At 43.0% G+C, this 16,721-nt stretch overlaps 1 protein-coding gene across 8 annotated transcripts in view; it reads left to right on the forward strand.

Moving 5' to 3' along the window:
* The first annotated feature begins 8,560 nt into the window (after positions 1-8,560).
* NAV3 (neuron navigator 3) overlaps positions 8,561-16,721 on the forward strand; it is a 430,775-nt gene continuing 422,614 nt past the window's right edge. For 2 of the 8 annotated variants that reach the window (XM_081929086.1, XM_081929090.1), the window contains exon 1: positions 8,563-9,306. The gene's annotated coding sequence lies outside the window, so the exon portion shown is untranslated. Of the gene's footprint in view, positions 9,307-16,721 lie in introns of all 8 variants that reach the window. The other 6 variants (XM_081929089.1, XM_081929093.1, XM_081929094.1 and 3 more) reach the window with 4 other exon arrangements.

Consider the following 16,721-nt stretch of genomic DNA (forward strand, 5'->3'; position numbering starts at 1 on the left):
GCAGCTGAGGGAGGGTTGTGTTAATATACATAGAAAGTGATGCTAATCTGTCCTTTATGCTTGGTGATAGACTCCTCTAGGATTTGTGAACAAGGTCACATGTCTAACTAAGATGATGTCATTTCAAATCAGTTGAATGTATCTACCCCAGTGGGATGCATTTATTATTTTGCAGTTGTAAGATTTTTCTTTGTTTTGCCATTCTAGTTACACAATTGTACATAATATAAGATAATTGAGCTCGTTTAGATACACAAGGCAAAATACTACCATTTTAAATTAATGCATCACTTCTACTTGTCCTAAATATTGTAGAAATACATTTCCATGTGAACAAGTTCCTGCTTTGCATGAAACATGTGCATTTTTTTATCTCATGAGGACAAAACTGCATTGTGAATCAGCCAACATTCTCCTATTCAGATTTTAGGGGGGGGGAATGATTTACAAACATCTCAAGAGGACCTGAGAGTTATCTTCCCCTCTTTCTCCCATGTTCTGTCAGGCAATTTTTATTTGTTAAGGATGAACAGAGTTACAAATCAGAACATGTTTAAGACTGCCTATTTCTCACTATCTCTTTTCTAATCTCTTCCATAAAATGTTTTAATTGCATACAGTTAATATGAAATAATCAAAACATACATCTCATTTAAAAATTAATATAAAAAACTGCAAACACATACTCAACAAAGGGTTAATATCTTGGCAAATATTATTTGACAGCCATTTGACAGAACAATCTCCTAGTAAAAAGGAAGTCTATCTATAAAAATGAGATGGAATTGTTTGTATGTGGTTTCTGCTCTGACAACTATAATCTTTTTACAAATAAAGAAGGTCTCCCACACCAAACTTTTACTTGCTGTGGAACTGAAATTCATATAACATATGAATTAGTGGGAAAATATTTGTGAAACAACCAAGTTATATATCCTTTGTTTACATGTTTTTTAATATGGCTCTTCAAGATCACTTAGTGTGGATTACTTTCCCCTTAACACTTTTTGTAGTCACAAACAGGATAATTAAGAAATGGATTTTTCACCACTGCATGCTTGTGCATAAGAGGGACGTTGTAATGTGCAGTGCTGAATTATGTATTGGATTTGGATTAACATGTAGTACAAGGTTTGCGTGTAGGACATACTATTTCAGGGCCAAACTATATGTGATTACATGCATCTTTAGATTTAACCTACATAGTTCCTCCCCCTCATTTAAGTCGCCTCAAGTGAGGGAGGGGGGAGCATAATTATCATATTTGCAGCTGGGAGGGAGGGGGTATAATCCTTTCCTCCCATGCTTCAGTTCTAGGGGAAATCCTTCCTCTGAAGCTAGTATTTGCATTGGAAAGGAATCCCCCATTGGCACCAAATATTGAAAAGCCAAAATAGATAGACCAGTATCTTAAAGGGCAGAATACAAAATACCTTGGAAAATAAAGGAAACCTTATAACTGCTAAGTCTCTGTCACGAGTTGAACCATCATGGTTTATATCTGAAGCGAAACATTGATTTGAGGCTTGGTACCTACATATTTGTGACCATAATAGGCAAAGGACATTGACTAGCATGAATATGATGTGCTAATAGCTACATTACAGCTAGTGAGACTTCAACATGGCCACATGTGCCAAACAATTTGTTCACTTACGTATTTTTTGTCTTGCCGTTTGAAGCCTTTTCTTCCCTCTGCCCAAGTTGTTTGGATTATTAAAGTTTTCAAGGGCTCTGTTTTATAACCCAATAAATCAGTACAGTTCATATAGCTAGGTGCAGTCCAATTAAATTTTATTGGATTTGGCTACTATCAAGTACACAAACCATTTTAGGCAGTATCATTGATGTGAAACAGTTAACACCAAGAATCATTTGGCCTACCAGCATATGAGCATCTATTTCTTGTTGCATCTTGTTAAATACAGTTACTTTTCTATTTCTAAACATTTAATCTTTTTAACCATTTCATCTCCAAACTACTTACTGTGGCACAGAACTTCAGGAGCAGCCTTACCCTCTAGATATTTTGGACTACAGCCACGCTGGGACTGATGAGTGTTGTGGTGTAAAACACTGAAGGATGCAAGATTGATGAAAGCTGCTCTAGAGTTGCAGTCTCCAAGTCACCTGCTCCAAGTAGTTTGGAGATGTAAAGGTTGTGCCAGTGGCGCTTTGCTGGGATGGTGGCAACTTAGTTTAACATTTCCTTAAAACATTCCTTCCTCCTGCTCAGCCACCTGTTTCTTTTAAAAAATATTTTAAATTAATATTTCATTAATAACAATCCAATGGAGGCCACATTAATACAATACCAAATCATAGCAAATCATAATACAATCAAAAAAGCCAATTAATTAGTTCCGAATTCAATATTTTTGGATGACTTCCCGTGTTCCAGCTATCAGGAGTTGATGTTATTCCTTGGTCCTGCTTCAATTCTCTTCATTAGTCCAAATACCACGATTCCGATCTTAATCCTTAAGCAGCCATGTGTGATGACCTTCGTTTATATTTAATGAATCCATATCCATTAACTTGCAGAGGGAATTTATATCCTGTAATTTTCTGTGTGAAATATTTGTTTACCTTCTTCTTTTCCTTCATGTTGTAGTCAATCAATTCTCTTCAACATTGCCCCTCCTTCGAGAACTCATTTCTTAGAATGCTACAACTTTTCCATTTTGCTTCTCCAAAACCGAAAGCACTTCAGCGTCCAGCTGTGACTCCTGGCTTACTTCCAGCAGTTGTCTCTTTTGATCCTTTCCAACCTTCTAACAAGCTGGTGTCTCACCAAAACCATAATAAATCAGAATTAGAGCCCTCTTGAGTAGGCAATGTCATAAGTCACCACAGTATTTCACACAGTCTATTCTTTCAAGTACTCCGAAAAGAAAATTATAAGTTCTTGTTGAGTCCCTCTTGCATTCCATATATAGTTGTAATCCATTCAGTAAAGGCTTGTTGAATCATAGCACAGCAAATATAACGTAAATATAATATAAAAAGAGAACAAAGGCTCCCCTTCACTTACGTAGCATTCCAACGACAACGAGAGTCCTCTCCAGATCAAAACCTTGGCACTCAGTGGCTGATTCATTTAGCAGGTTATCTTTCTGCTTCATCCAGAACACGTCTGTTTCTTAAGTCCAAATTCAGATCCATCTTAAAAGAAACAGAAGTACTTCCACTCATGGTGAATGTATTGGGGAGTTTCCAATACCTACAGTGCTATGCACTCTGCGTCCCTGTCCCTGCATTCCATTGGAGAGAGAGGTAGTTATTGGACGATCCAGAGGGAAAGCTCTCCCCACCCTGACTTGGGGTGGGGTGGGGGGCTTGCAAGGATAATTACTTCCAGATTGTCCTTAACTGCACGGCTGGCATGCGCTACCGTGGGATCCGCTGTTCCCGATGGCTGCAGTGCCGGAAGTTGCTCAGCCACCTATTTCATCCAACATAACAACAGGGGCACAGTGCCCTATGTCTCACTTGAAAGTTTCTGTCAGCAGCAAGCTGGCAATGACATGAGCATAAGAGAATGAATTACTGAAAGAGGATGGTATAGGCTAGTTCTAAAAAACAGAATAATGTTTGTACAATTTATTTCATACCTCAGGCTGTACAAACGCTATAAGCTCACCCTTTATTTTAAAATAGAATCTGGAAATCTGGGGAACATTTAACCTTGGGCCAACTAACTGCCCTTGAGCCCTTCTCCCCCAGGCACCCATGGGCAGTGAAGATGGAGTGTTGGCTTATATCAGGTGGTACAATATCTTTTGCTGGCCCTGACATTTGGTAAAAGTGCAGGAGCCCTGTCCTCTTTCCCCATCTGGCAACCCTAGCTGATGAGGTTATTGCTTGTTGCTACCTGAAATGCTTCCCCTGATAATTTCTGAAAGTACTGTACAACAGCTAAGACTATGGGATTAAACCATACTTTCTCCCCTAGTCGAAGTCAGTGCACAACCTTATTGTGCATGGCAGGATTGTGAGAAACACAGCAAATATATGCTTTCTTCTTGGCAGCTGATTCTCTCCTGCCACTCATGTTTAAAGGAGGAGCAAAGTTCAGGTAGAATCAAGAATCACTTTAGACTTGGGTGTAGCCTAATTCAGAAACATAACCCATGGCATGGACAGCCGCTCAGAAACATAGCCATGTGAGGCATCCATGTGGCAGGCCATGAATATGTTTACTTCATGTGGTACCAGAACGGCAAGGGAATTGAACAGAGAACACAAAGGGCTAAAAAAGAAAGTATGACTAGGAAAAACCTGCTTCAGAGTAAGAACAGAGGAAAAAAATATTGAGAATGAAGCCCATGATGAGCAACCAAAGATTTGGATGTTGTGATGCCTGAACAGAATAAATATATGTGTTTATCCTCATGTGACAACATCTAGACGCTCATTACAATGCCATATGGACACCTCAGTTTTGCATAGATAACAAAGCTGCAAAGGAAAATAAGATCATAATGATATCTATCTGCCTGTACCACTAATATATTTCAGGGGTAGGGGAGATATTGTTTTCTAACTCTGTAAAAACAGATGCTGATCCATTTGGGCACTACCACACCAAGCTTAGTTTGCCATCAGTCAGACCTCACCTAGGTGCTTTCTTACTCACAACCAGTCTAGTCAGTTTCCTTGCCCTTTGTCTGTGTTGCACCTCACAGAACCCAACATAAAGGAGGATGGGAACAAAACTAAAATTACCTGACTCTGCCTGTCATTGGCTTTGTCTCCACCTGCTGGAGTGTTCTCTGTCATCTGCCCCAATGGGCACCAGATACAGCTTAGCAGAATAGCTCTTTAAGAAACAGTGAGGGAAACGGAACCAGCTTCAGGAACCAGCTTGTATTAAAATACAAGAGCCATTGTCAGACGACTTCATCTCCTTCAGCCAACTGTCACAGGGTTACCTGCTCCTCTGCTTCCCCACTTTCTCTGTCCTTTGCCAAAAAGTGCCCTTGCCTTCAGGTTGTTCTCCCCCTCCTTTCACTTCAAGAGCAGCTGTATAATTCCCCCACCCCATCATTTTAGCCCTCACACCTGTCTGCCCAACAGTGAAAATGTTGTGAACTCGATATCACGGCAGCTTGGCTAATGCCTGTGGGAAGGGTTTATAAGTGACGGTGTGCAGCAGGCAGCTGTTGACAGGTGACAGTCAGGTTTGAGCATATTATGTTCCAGATTACAGGCATCCATTTAGCTAAGTTCCCCCTGTGATTTCTGATATAAAATAGGTACTTCTCTGCTGTTGGAAAAATCTGTTCCTTATTCAACAAATAATTATTGTCTTCCCTGATACTATCGAAAAAAGGGAGGAGGGTAAAATAAGGCATGGCAGTTAATTATTATCACAGTACTTTCCCTGTTTAGAATGACTAATATGGTGTTGCATTCATCTAACACTAATCCTTTGAGGCAAGACACTATTATTCCAAGTTTACAGATTGGGAACTGAGGCTGACTTTGTTGGTTGTCAACCAGGAAATTCCTGAAAGGTTTTGAACAAAGAAACCCTTTCTTTACTGTGGAAGAATGCTAATTTAATTTATAACCTCGCCCTGACAAGGAGAGGCACCTATGCACCACTTCTTCTTCTTCTTCTTCTTCTTCTTCTTCTTCTTCTTCTTCTTCTTCTTCTTCTTCTTCTTCTTCTTCTTCTTCCACCACTGTTCCTCCCAAATGAGCCCAAAGCAGCAAACACATAAATAAGAAAACAAAACAGTAAAATATCTAAGAACAATTGCAATACAGATGCAGACTGGGGAAGATCAAAAGGTTTGTTGGAAGAGGAATGTCTTCAGTAGCCAAAAAGACAATAGAGAGGGGTATCTGTCTAATATTTCAGGGGAGAGATTTCAAAGGCTGGGTGTCACAACACTAAAGGTGCAGTTCCTACATTGTGCAGAATGGACTTCCTGATAAGATGGTATATTCTGGAGGTCCTCACTTGCAGAGTGCAGTGATCAGTTGGGAATATAAAGGATGAGATGATACTGCAGGTTTATACACCTTTACACACCAAAGCCAAATCAAAACAAACTTTTAGCAATTCTTAGCAATCCTGTGATGCAGGTTGGGTTGAGACAATGACGGGCCCAAGGTGACTCAGTGAACCTCACACAGTTTTGTGCCTTATTTGTACCTCAGTAAAAGATGGGCCACACTCAAAGGGTAAGGTGGCCAGATACAAAAGCAGAGAGGGCTCCTTCCCCTTTAATATTTGTGTCCACAAGGGGAATATCAACAGGTTCTGTTTGCATGATAACGTATACCTATTGAAATTCCCTCAGCAACAAAACAGTTAAAGGGAGCCTTGTCTTCTTCAGAACCTGGCCACCTTATCAGAGGCTGGAAATCTACCAAGCAGAACAGTTGAAAAGGCACATCTGTGTATATATTTTTTTGTTTGGCTCCCCGGCCCTTTCCTCGAGCAGCCGTGAAGGTTTTGCTTTGAGCGGTGTCAGTCCTGGGAACTTGATAGTCTGGGCACCTGATGGGCTTTTCATTCTCTTCTTTGTGTCTAGTTGGGAGCAGGTGTGCACGCAGCTTCTTGCAACAATGTCTGCACAGACAGCCCAATTATATTCCGGAGTTAAATGTGTCTAAGTAATAATGGGGTGGCAAGGGGAAGAATCCCGTGCCCCCTGCTTTCCATCCACCAATCAATAACACTGCTTGCCATGGGTGAGAAGTGAACATTTGGATTGCATCTTCCTAGTTAAGATGGGCCGCTTTGGAAAAGTGACCCTGGGCCTTCTTTTTAACAGCAGTTTCTGCCAAGCAGAGATTAAGCAGGTGGTGCTTTTCCCACCACTCATCTCTGTGCTGGGAAAACTCTCACCTGCTACACGTTAGGTTGGTGTCAAGGCAGTAAGAGCAGGACTAATAATGATACTAGAACCTTCTACATGAAGGCTAGGGTGGTGAGGTGGAAAAGACGACAGGGCACCTGAACTTTCAGTAGTTTTGGAGAAGAGATTTTAGCTGTTTGTACAACAACAAAGGCACAGGAGCCCTCTTGGAGCCAGGAGTTAGTAACATGGCTTCTCCCCCCAAATCCTGAGAAATGTATTTGGTTAAGTGTGCTAGGAATTGTAGCTCTGTGAGGAGTAGACTACAGTTCCCAAATTTCGGTGGGGGTGGGGGTGTCATGGAGCCATGGCTGCTAAAGTGGCTACTAAATGTGTTTTAAAAGCACAGTGTGGATGTGAGCTTATACAGCAGTCTGCATCAAACTCGGAACCCAACTTTGTGCTCTCTACAAGGAAGAAAGACCAACTTGAATTCAATGAGCCTCATTCACAAGTAAGTGTGCATCCTCAGACCACTTATAGAACATAGATATTTTCCCATATTTGAGTGTAAATCACTGGGATGGAATGTATATTTGATTTCACAAGCTTTCTGTAATACATTAACCTCCACAAGTGAAAATTATGCTTAAAAGTGTCTGTACACATATACATAGAATCATACAATTAATTGTAGAGTTTGAAGAGGCGACAAGGGTCATCAATTCCAATTCCCTGCAGTGCAGGAATCATAGCTAAAAAATCCTTGATAGATGGCCATCTAATGTCAGTTTAAAACCCCCAATGAAGGAGAGCCCACCACCTTCCAAGGTACTACTACTTTTATTATTTATACCCTGCCTATCTGGCTGGGTTTCCCCAGCCACTTTGGGTGGCTTACAGCATATATAAAACATAGTAAGATATCAAACATTAAAAACTTCCCAAAACAGGGGTGCCTTCAGATGTCTTCTAAAACTTATGTAGTTCTTTATCTCTTTGACATCTGAAGGGAGGGTGTTCCACAGGGAGGGTGCCACTACCGGGAAGGCCCTCTGCCTGATTCCATGGCTGAACAACTCTTATCCTCAGGAAGTTCTTCCTAACATTTAGTCCGAATCTCCTCTCTTGTAATTTGAATCCATTGGTTTGGGTTCTATCCTCTGGAGCAGCAGAAAACAAGCTTGCTACCTTACGAAAAAGAAAAAAGGGGGTTGGGACCAAGCTTGCTCCATCTTCCATGCGGCAGCCCTTCAGATATTCAAAGATGACTATCATATCACCTCTCATTCCTGCCTTTTCCAGGTTAAACATACCCAGCTCCTTCAACCGTTCCTCATAAGGCATGGTTCCCAGACCCTTGATGTTCCAGCTTGTCAGTACCCTTCTTAAACAGTGGTGCTCACATCTAGACACAGGATTTGAGGTGTGGTCTGACTAAGGCTAAATAGGGCAGTACTATTACTTCCCTTGGTCTGGATACTAAAGCAGTCTAGAATTGCATGTCATTCCATGGGCCCCAATTTAGGAGTTTCTTTCCCAGTATACTTTGGGTGTAAACTCTTTCATTGGCCTTCTTGGCTCAGTTTTTAAAAAACAGTCTTGATTCCCCACCCTCACACCAATTTGATTCAGGGTAAGTTTGCAAATCGCGTTGTTGTTGTTGTTTTAAAAACCCATCCCTTAACTTGGCTCCATAGTTGTCAACTTTTCCCTTTTCTTGCAAGGAATCCTATTCGGAATAAGGGAATTTCCCTTAAAAAAAGGAAAACGTTGACAGCTATGCTTGGCTCCAACCATTGGATGCTGCTGCGCTGCTGGATGCGCATTCCTAATGTAGAAGCATTGAATATAAACAATAGAATCGAAACCTGCGTAGAAACCTCGGCTTTCCGCACGCGCTTTGCATTGTTCCTGCCGGAAACTTTCCTCTGCGCGACCACCTTCCTTCCTCTTCTTCCTCCTCCTCCTCCTCCTCGTCCCCTCCCGACCCCCTGCTGATATTTCCTTCTTTTTTTTCTTTTTAGGTGATTGAAGGGGGAGCCGGCACAGGCGCTTCCCCTTTAAATTCCAGCTGTGTGGCTAGGAAACAGCTCTTCTCGTTGCAAAGCGCTGGGCTGGGGCTGCTGGTGTGAGACTGTCCTTCCACTTCCTGGCTCCGGCAGCCGGGAGAAGATCTGATCGCCCCGCCGAGTCCTCGGGGGAGAGAGAGAGGAAGGCAGAGGAAGGAAGGGGGCAGGCGGCGCGACTCCTCCAGACAGAGGGAGAGAGAGAGAGAGAGAGGCAGGCAGCCACACAGCCGGGGGTACCTTTTGGCTCCGGTTTCTCGGCTGCCCTGGGATCGGTAGCCTTCGCGGCATGTGCAAGAGAAGGATGGAGGTGGCTGGTTTCTAAATCATCCTGAAGACTATTTCCATAGTAACCTGCCGAAGTGGTGCAATTTGAGCGGACTGAGGCTTTCTCTCCGCACTTCCAGGATGCTATCTGACAGGTAAGGCTTCCGGAGGACCCTTGGACCGCTGGTCGAGGGTCTATAAATATCCATATGTCTGTGTCTCGATTATCCTATGTTTCCAAAGTTGTCTTTAGGAAAAAAATCGCTTTTTCCCAATTTGATTTATTTACCTGTATTAAAGAAATGATGTAATTTCTGGGCTCCTAACCCTTCCTATTTTTTTTTTAAAAAAATAAAGACGGCTGTGGGGGGTGGGAATGTTTTTTCTTCTGTTCTTCCGTTATTGTCTTATAAAGAGAGGGATGTTGGTAAGCCTGAACGCACAGTCTTAATGAACGTTTTATTCTGTGGCGTCGGCGGCAGCGGCGTAGATTGTGGACTAGTGACTTTAGGGAGCCGGCTCTGCTCGCTGGCTGCTCCAGAGGCGTGTGCCGAGTAGCAGCACCTTTGGCCCAGGGCAGCCTTTGCAGGCGCCGGATTGATGGGCTGCGAGGGGCTTTTTGGCAGACGAGAGAGGGATGACGCTTCCTTACCTTCTTTGTTTGTCCCCTTACTACATATTCTTCCCTCCGCCCCATTTTCCAGTTCCTCTTCTCCCACCCCTTCTGTTTGTTTGCCGGTTTCTCTCTCCCCCCCCCCGTTTTTGCTTCTTTTATTGGGGTGGGGGCGGGCGAAGGCGTAGGAGAGAGAAGCTGGAGGAAAAATGCGTGATGTACTGTGCCTTAAAACCTGAAATCCGGAGAACACCCAAAAGCAAAGGCCAATATTGTCATCCCTTCTCCCGCCCTGGCTGGCCTAAAGCAGGCGATCAGCACGTTTTCGGTACTTTATTGATCTTTTTTTCTTTCTCGGGGATTGTAGGTGCAGATGCATGTTGTGTCCCTCCAGCAGTGCAAGGCAGGCTGCCGCCCCGCTTTGAGAGGCGAGACACTATTGTGGTGATCAGCGTTTTCTCTGGGAGATGGATAGCACCTTGATCTCTCCCCAAAGCAGTCATTTAAAAGGAGTTAACGCTGAACATCCATTCTCCCCTGTAAGACAAGAGGTTGGCAGCATTAGGGGTGTGTGGGCTGGAGAGACGGAGGAGGGAGGGGGTGAGGCTTGCTAGTGGCTGTATTTGAAGAGGGGAGATTCAAAGCAGAAGCTGACAGTTTGGGTGTTAAAGTGTGTGTGTCTGCGCGCGCGCGCGCGCGTGTGTGTGAGAGAGAAATGCTGGCTCTGTGCACGCGTGTGTGAGAGAGGGAGGGAAGGAAGGAAAGCGGGGAGGGGAGGGGAGGGGGCGAAAGTAGAAGAAAGCAGCCTGTTGTTAATTGCCTAGGTTACAGTTCCTGCATCCATGCCTGCCTGGACTCTTCCATGTCCTAGTGCCTTCCCTGTTTCCAGGTTGTATGCATCAGGTACAGCTGGAGAGTTCTGTGGTCCTGGGGGTGTGTGTGGCAACCATCTGATTCTGAAAGGGAGTCTAGCACTCAGTTAAATTCAGATGTGGGCAAAATGTATCTCAATCTAGCATTGCGTAGAGAATTTAACTAACTTCCTCTCTAGCAAAGGTATTGAGCTGTTAAAGGTTGCCCAAAAGGAAGAAGGTGGATCTTTACCCAACAATCCATTCCAGGCTTGGGATCTGCACATTTTCTGCTAATTTCTGCCTGTCAAATTTCTGTTAAAGGTACAGGAATCCATCATTAGAATGCTGACAACCCAGTGTGAATATTGTGGACCCTCATAACGTTGTTGGAAGCCCGACTTCCTCTATGATTTATATCATTTGGTCTATTACTGGTGGAACTTTGAACACAACCTATATAGCTTGGCCCAAAGTATTCTGATTTGGGGTTGGGAGGAAACAAAGTAATGCACAAGCAGAAGTATTTCTAGGGTTGAGATGTGAGCACTCGGACTATTGTGTTCTCATGTGACATTTTCCAACTAGCAGGGGTGGCCAGTACTTTTTGCATTGGGGACTGGTAAAGCAGAAGGCAGGGAGGTCAACTGTAGGTGGAACCAGAGCCAACTAATTCTCGTAATGTCCCCATCTTCCTCCTTGCTGAATTCTATAAGAGCAACACTGAGACTAAGAAGGAGGAAGCTAACAACGTAAGAAGAGCCTGCTTGATCAGGCCAATGGCCCAACTCATCATCCACTTCTCACAGTGGCCAACCGGATGCCTTTGAGAAAAATATGACGGCAGGGCAAGTGACAGGTGGCTGAGGGCAAGATGAAGTTGGTGGGGCATTGGCCCATTTGCCTTAAAAGACGATCCTCCATTGCCAACTAGAAATGACAAGCTGTTAAAAAATAGATAGTAATCTACGAGAGAGATGGGTGGGTGTGTAAATTACATATTGCTTAACACCCCACACCTGCTGAGCAGTAGCAAGGATCCAGGTTCTGTTTCCATTGGAAAATCAAGGCATAGCCAAGTTGGCAGAGTCTTAGAAATATGGTTTATTCACACGTTTACACCAGAAGCCTTCAATAGAGGGGGGTACAGAACATTACACCCCCAAGCGTCTCTCTCGTTGCTCCTCTCATCGTTTCAGCAAGGTTGGGTCCAATGCAGCAGCCAATCATGGCCACTGGTCTCTCAGTGCAGCTTCGTAGAGCCAGCACTGTATGGAGTTCTCCCTACTCCCTGTTTTCTCATGTGTGTTCACTTGCCAAAAAAAGGACAACTTTTTTTCTGTGTGACTCCACGCCCATGTTTCCCAGGCAACCTCCCCCTCTGCGTTTGCCTTGTAGATGGCAGGGCCATCATCTCTGTCTGGCTGAAAAAAAAAGCTCAGCTTTGATTAAATTCTAGGACCCCAGAATCTAGAGGGGGAAATCTTGCATCCAGGGATCTGGGGATCCCTGTTTCCACACTAACCCATAACACTTTATTGATTGATTGATTGATTGATTGATTGATTTGATTTATATACCACTCTTCATCAAAAGATCTCAGGTTGGTTCACAAGATAAAACCATGAGATAAAGGCACAAATAAATAGTTAAAACAGAAACAACTAAACAATATCTCCTACAAGCACACTTAAAAGACTGTAAAATATTAATTGACCAAAGACCTGGTTGAAGAGGAAGGTTTTTGCCTGGCGCCTAACAGTGTATAATGAAGGTGCCAGGCAAGTCTCCCTGGGGAGAGCATCCCACAAAAGGGGAGCCACTACAGAAAAGGCCTGTTTCCATCCTCCAGACCTCACATGGAGGAGGCACATGAAGAAATGCCTCAGAGTCCAGATATATATATCAAATCTAACCTTGCTCACCCTGGTAACTGTGGTGTCTGGGGCTGATGTGGTCCAGAAACATCTGGAGGACCGCAGGGTGGTGAAAGCTGCTACAATGGATGGCAGAGTGGACTGATTGAAAATGCCCCAACTGTTGCATTGATGGTGACAGGAAAAAGAGAAGTGCTTGTTTAAGGGGACCAATATATTGACCATAAACCTGTGTTTGGAAGTTCATATCAAGTGCATGTACCTAGAATGAAGTGCATTTACTTGATTAGCAACTAAGCCCGTGTCAACACTGTTCAGTGCTGATGCATTCCAATGTGACTTTGTGTGGCTTATTCCTGCTGCTGAAACACAGGGCCAGTTATGATGCTATTTAGTACTACTGCACAGAAACCATTTCTACAAGGCTCCATAATGCACTGGAATGTGAGGCTGGTTTTTTTGCAGGAAAATATGAAGCCATGTCTTATGCCCAGGTCAGAATATTGGTGCATCTGGCTGAGTATTAGCAACTCTCCAGGTCAGAAGTCTTTTCCTCTCTTACTTCCTGGGACCCTTAATAGGAAAATGCAATGAATGAACTTTGGACCTTCTGCAGGCAAAGGAGGTGATTTATAAATGGACCTATGGACCATTTCCCACTTGCTTCAGTATCCTTGTAATAAGGAAGTGATAATTTCTATGTCACTAATTAATGCTTTTGTGTTTGGGAAAAACAATATATGCATATGGGTGTTGGTGTAAAGGCAACAATCTATTTGCAGAATTGTTGCATAAATAGATGTCGAATTTCTGGAAAAGAGCCCTGGGGCACTTTAAGAAGCTTGCTTGACAAAGTGCTCAGATGCCAGTAACATAACAAATAACATAATTTGTAATCATGGTAATATTTACTGGAGAATGAATGGTGCAAGTGAGATTTTAACATTCCACAGAAGAACCCCATAGCCTACTAGTACCTATATGCAGCTATGAAAAAGGCAATTTTTGGTGGCACAAGCTGTCTTGGGCTAGAGTTTGCTTCACCAGACGCACCATTCTTGGCAATCCATGGAAATTTATGCAATAATACATTTGCATAATGTGCTGGACTATTGTTTCATTTCACCTGCAAGCCATGGATGGTTGGCTACCCCTGGCCGCTGCAGAATCTCTGTATTTAATAAGATGATTCCATAATAGTAACTTCAGGCTGCAATATCTCATTGCCATTCAGCCACATGATACATAGAATCACAGCTATTCTTTAACCAAAATGCCAAGGAAACGAGAAGTAAGCGGCTGTTGCATCAAGGAGATAGTCATCACTGCTAATGGAATCCAGTGAGAGACTAGAGCAGTTCTAGGCGGGTTTTACTAAAATAATAATTTAAAAAGACTTGCAGGATCCAAAAAGGAAATACACGCCCCAGCATGCCTTTGGATAAGGTCATTTATCCCTTCCTTCTTAGCATAATTAATTATCCAGTTTATTCCATCAGCTTTTAATGAGGGTGAACTGCTGAAGGATAAGAAAACATGCTTTCAAAAAGTAGTAATTTTATGCCTCCCTTCTCCATTCAATAAACAAAAATGGTATAAGTTATATATAACGTATGCACGTGTGTGTGTGTGTGTGTGTGTGTGTGTGTGTAGTACAAGTAAGAGACTCATCATTATTTACTTTTAATGGCTTATCTCAAGGGCTCTCTAAAGAAAAGAACACAATGAAATGTAAGCATTACTGTCAGGAGTCTAGTATACCTGTTACATCTTGGAACTGGTCTTCGTAAACTCCAGAAGAGCCCAGAGCCACCATCCATGCCAAGTCCATGGGGCTTTGAATCTTTTCAGCAATACTGATTCCTAAAGCTAACTTAATGAGTTTTATACCATTGCCCTGATAATAAGGGTGTGTGTGTGGATGGACCGATAATCTATCTACATTGAGAAGTTAGCTAATTCTGATGATATTAAGGTAATCACTGATTGTTACTGGAGATACACTGAGGAACTTCTAGGCATTCATAATAGAAACTGATACTCTATCAAGGGCCAGACAAATGCACAATTATTTCATTAAAAAATTATTTCCTGCCAGATACCATCGTGCTGAAGCTTTTCTCAAAGCAGGCAGAAGACTGATTAGTCATCTAACGAGAGAAAATAGTTTAGTTAAAAAAACCACACAAAAAAACCACATGGACGGCTCTTGTTTTAAACATGTAAAATATGCAGGAGATTAATTTTGCTTATAAGCAAATTGTATGCGCAAGCGAGGCGCATGGCATAAGCACTGCTAAGCTATTTTAGAGAGAATGCTGTTTTTCAGCTGATAGAACCTTCACAGTCCTCCCATGTAAACAGACATGATTCCTTATAGATGTATCTAAATCTGTACTCCTATTGGGGGCGGGGCTGTAATATTAGAATAAATGTTCTAACAGTAGGATATGTTTGATTGGAACAGGCTGCCTTGGGCAGTGGGTACTCCTTGGATATCTTTTAAAAAGAGGCAAACACAGCTGTATGTCCGGGGTGCTGTAGTTGCTGTGTTCTTGGTCTCCAAGTTTCCATTCAAGCCTAAAAGGTAAAGGTACCCCTGCCCGTACGGGCCAGTCGTGTCCGACTCTAGGGTTGTGTGCCCATCTCACTTAAGAGGCCGAGGCCAGCGCTGTCCGGAGACACTTCCGGGTCATGTGGCCAGCGTGACGAAGCTGCTCTGGTGAGCCAGCACTAGCGCAGCACACGGAAACGCCGTTTACCTTCCCGCTATAAAGCGGTACCTATTTATCTACTTGCACTTAGGGGTGCTTTCGAACTGCTAGGTGGGCAGGAGCTGGGACCGAAAGACGGGAGCTCACCCCACCGCGGGGATTCGAACCGCCTACCATGCAATCAGCAAGCCCTAGGCGCTGAGGTTTTACCCACAGCGCCACCCGCATCCCTTCCATTCAAGCCTAATACCCTATAAATACTACTATGGGGTTGAATAGGATTGTGAATAATGGCTGTATGCAACTAATTTCCCCCCATTAAAGTGAATGAGCATGATTGCTAGATCCATTAATTTCAATAGGTCTTCTCTGAGCAAAACTTAGTTGAATACCACACTTTAGGCCTTAAAGTCCTTCAGAGGACATCTGCTTGGAATGTACCAGAGCTTGAGCCACAGTGGGAAACCTAAAGTGTGTGGGAGACTCTCTATTTGGTGGTAATAGAAATGCACTCTGAACTTGTTCGTGGGCCTTTTCCCTTCTCTTTCTTTTACTTCACACATTCCAAGGTTGAGCCTTGACTTATTAAAAATATGCTAAAGCTAAGTCCTGGTGAACCTTGGCGCAAGCTGAGCCTTGAACATGACAACTGCAATTCCACTGTTTGACCGTTTGTAGTGTTATGAATAATACTGTATACCAGTATTACGGCATGCTCTCATGAACAGTGGCATAATGCATATTTCTGCCATCTTCCACAGATCAATTGCATCTTTCAGCCAAGTCTGAAAGTATAGAATGTGCTTGGAGACTGTAGGCATTCCCTGCCCCCCCCCAGCTGGTAGAGAACATTTACATTTATGTTGCCATACTTGTCCTTTTAAGTCAGCCTCCAAGGCAATGTTGTGGTTCTTGTATCATTGCAATTTAAAGTTAATGATCCTGAGCTTCCTGTTGAAATGATGAAAATATTGTGACATGGCAACACAGGGGATAATTTTCAACCCTGAGGTTTTTCCCAGCTCTGGTTTGAAATGCAGCAGGAAGCCTTAGGTTTATCTTCAGAACAGAAAAAGCAGTGACTTACCAGAAATGTATAATCAGATATATTTTAATGTTTCGGTATTAAGAGCATTGCATTTATAGAGCTGCTGTGAGAAAGCAGGGGCGGCTTGATAATAAGAATACCAAAAATAACCATTCTGTGCCTTTTTATTGTAATGTTCCTATCCTTCTCTTTAAAAAAATATGGCATGTTGTCTAGGGCAGAAGAGCAATATTAAGACTGGTGTTTTCATCCCACCCTCTGAAACTACACTATGTGATCTGAAGGGAGAGCTTAAAAATGCTATAAATAAGCTATGTGTAGTGATGTTATGTATTATCCCATGGTCCCTCCAGCCCTCCAGCCCAAGACACTTTGCTGCTTACTGCGAATAGCAAGATGGTGTCCCACCCATTTCCATGCACAGAAACCATGATGGGGCAGTGTTCTCATTCCACTTCACCTGAGGG

Source organism: Podarcis melisellensis (assembly GCF_964234715.1).
Source record: "Podarcis melisellensis genome assembly, chromosome: 10".
In the NCBI taxonomy this organism is placed as follows: Eukaryota; Metazoa; Chordata; class Lepidosauria; order Squamata; family Lacertidae; genus Podarcis; species Podarcis melisellensis.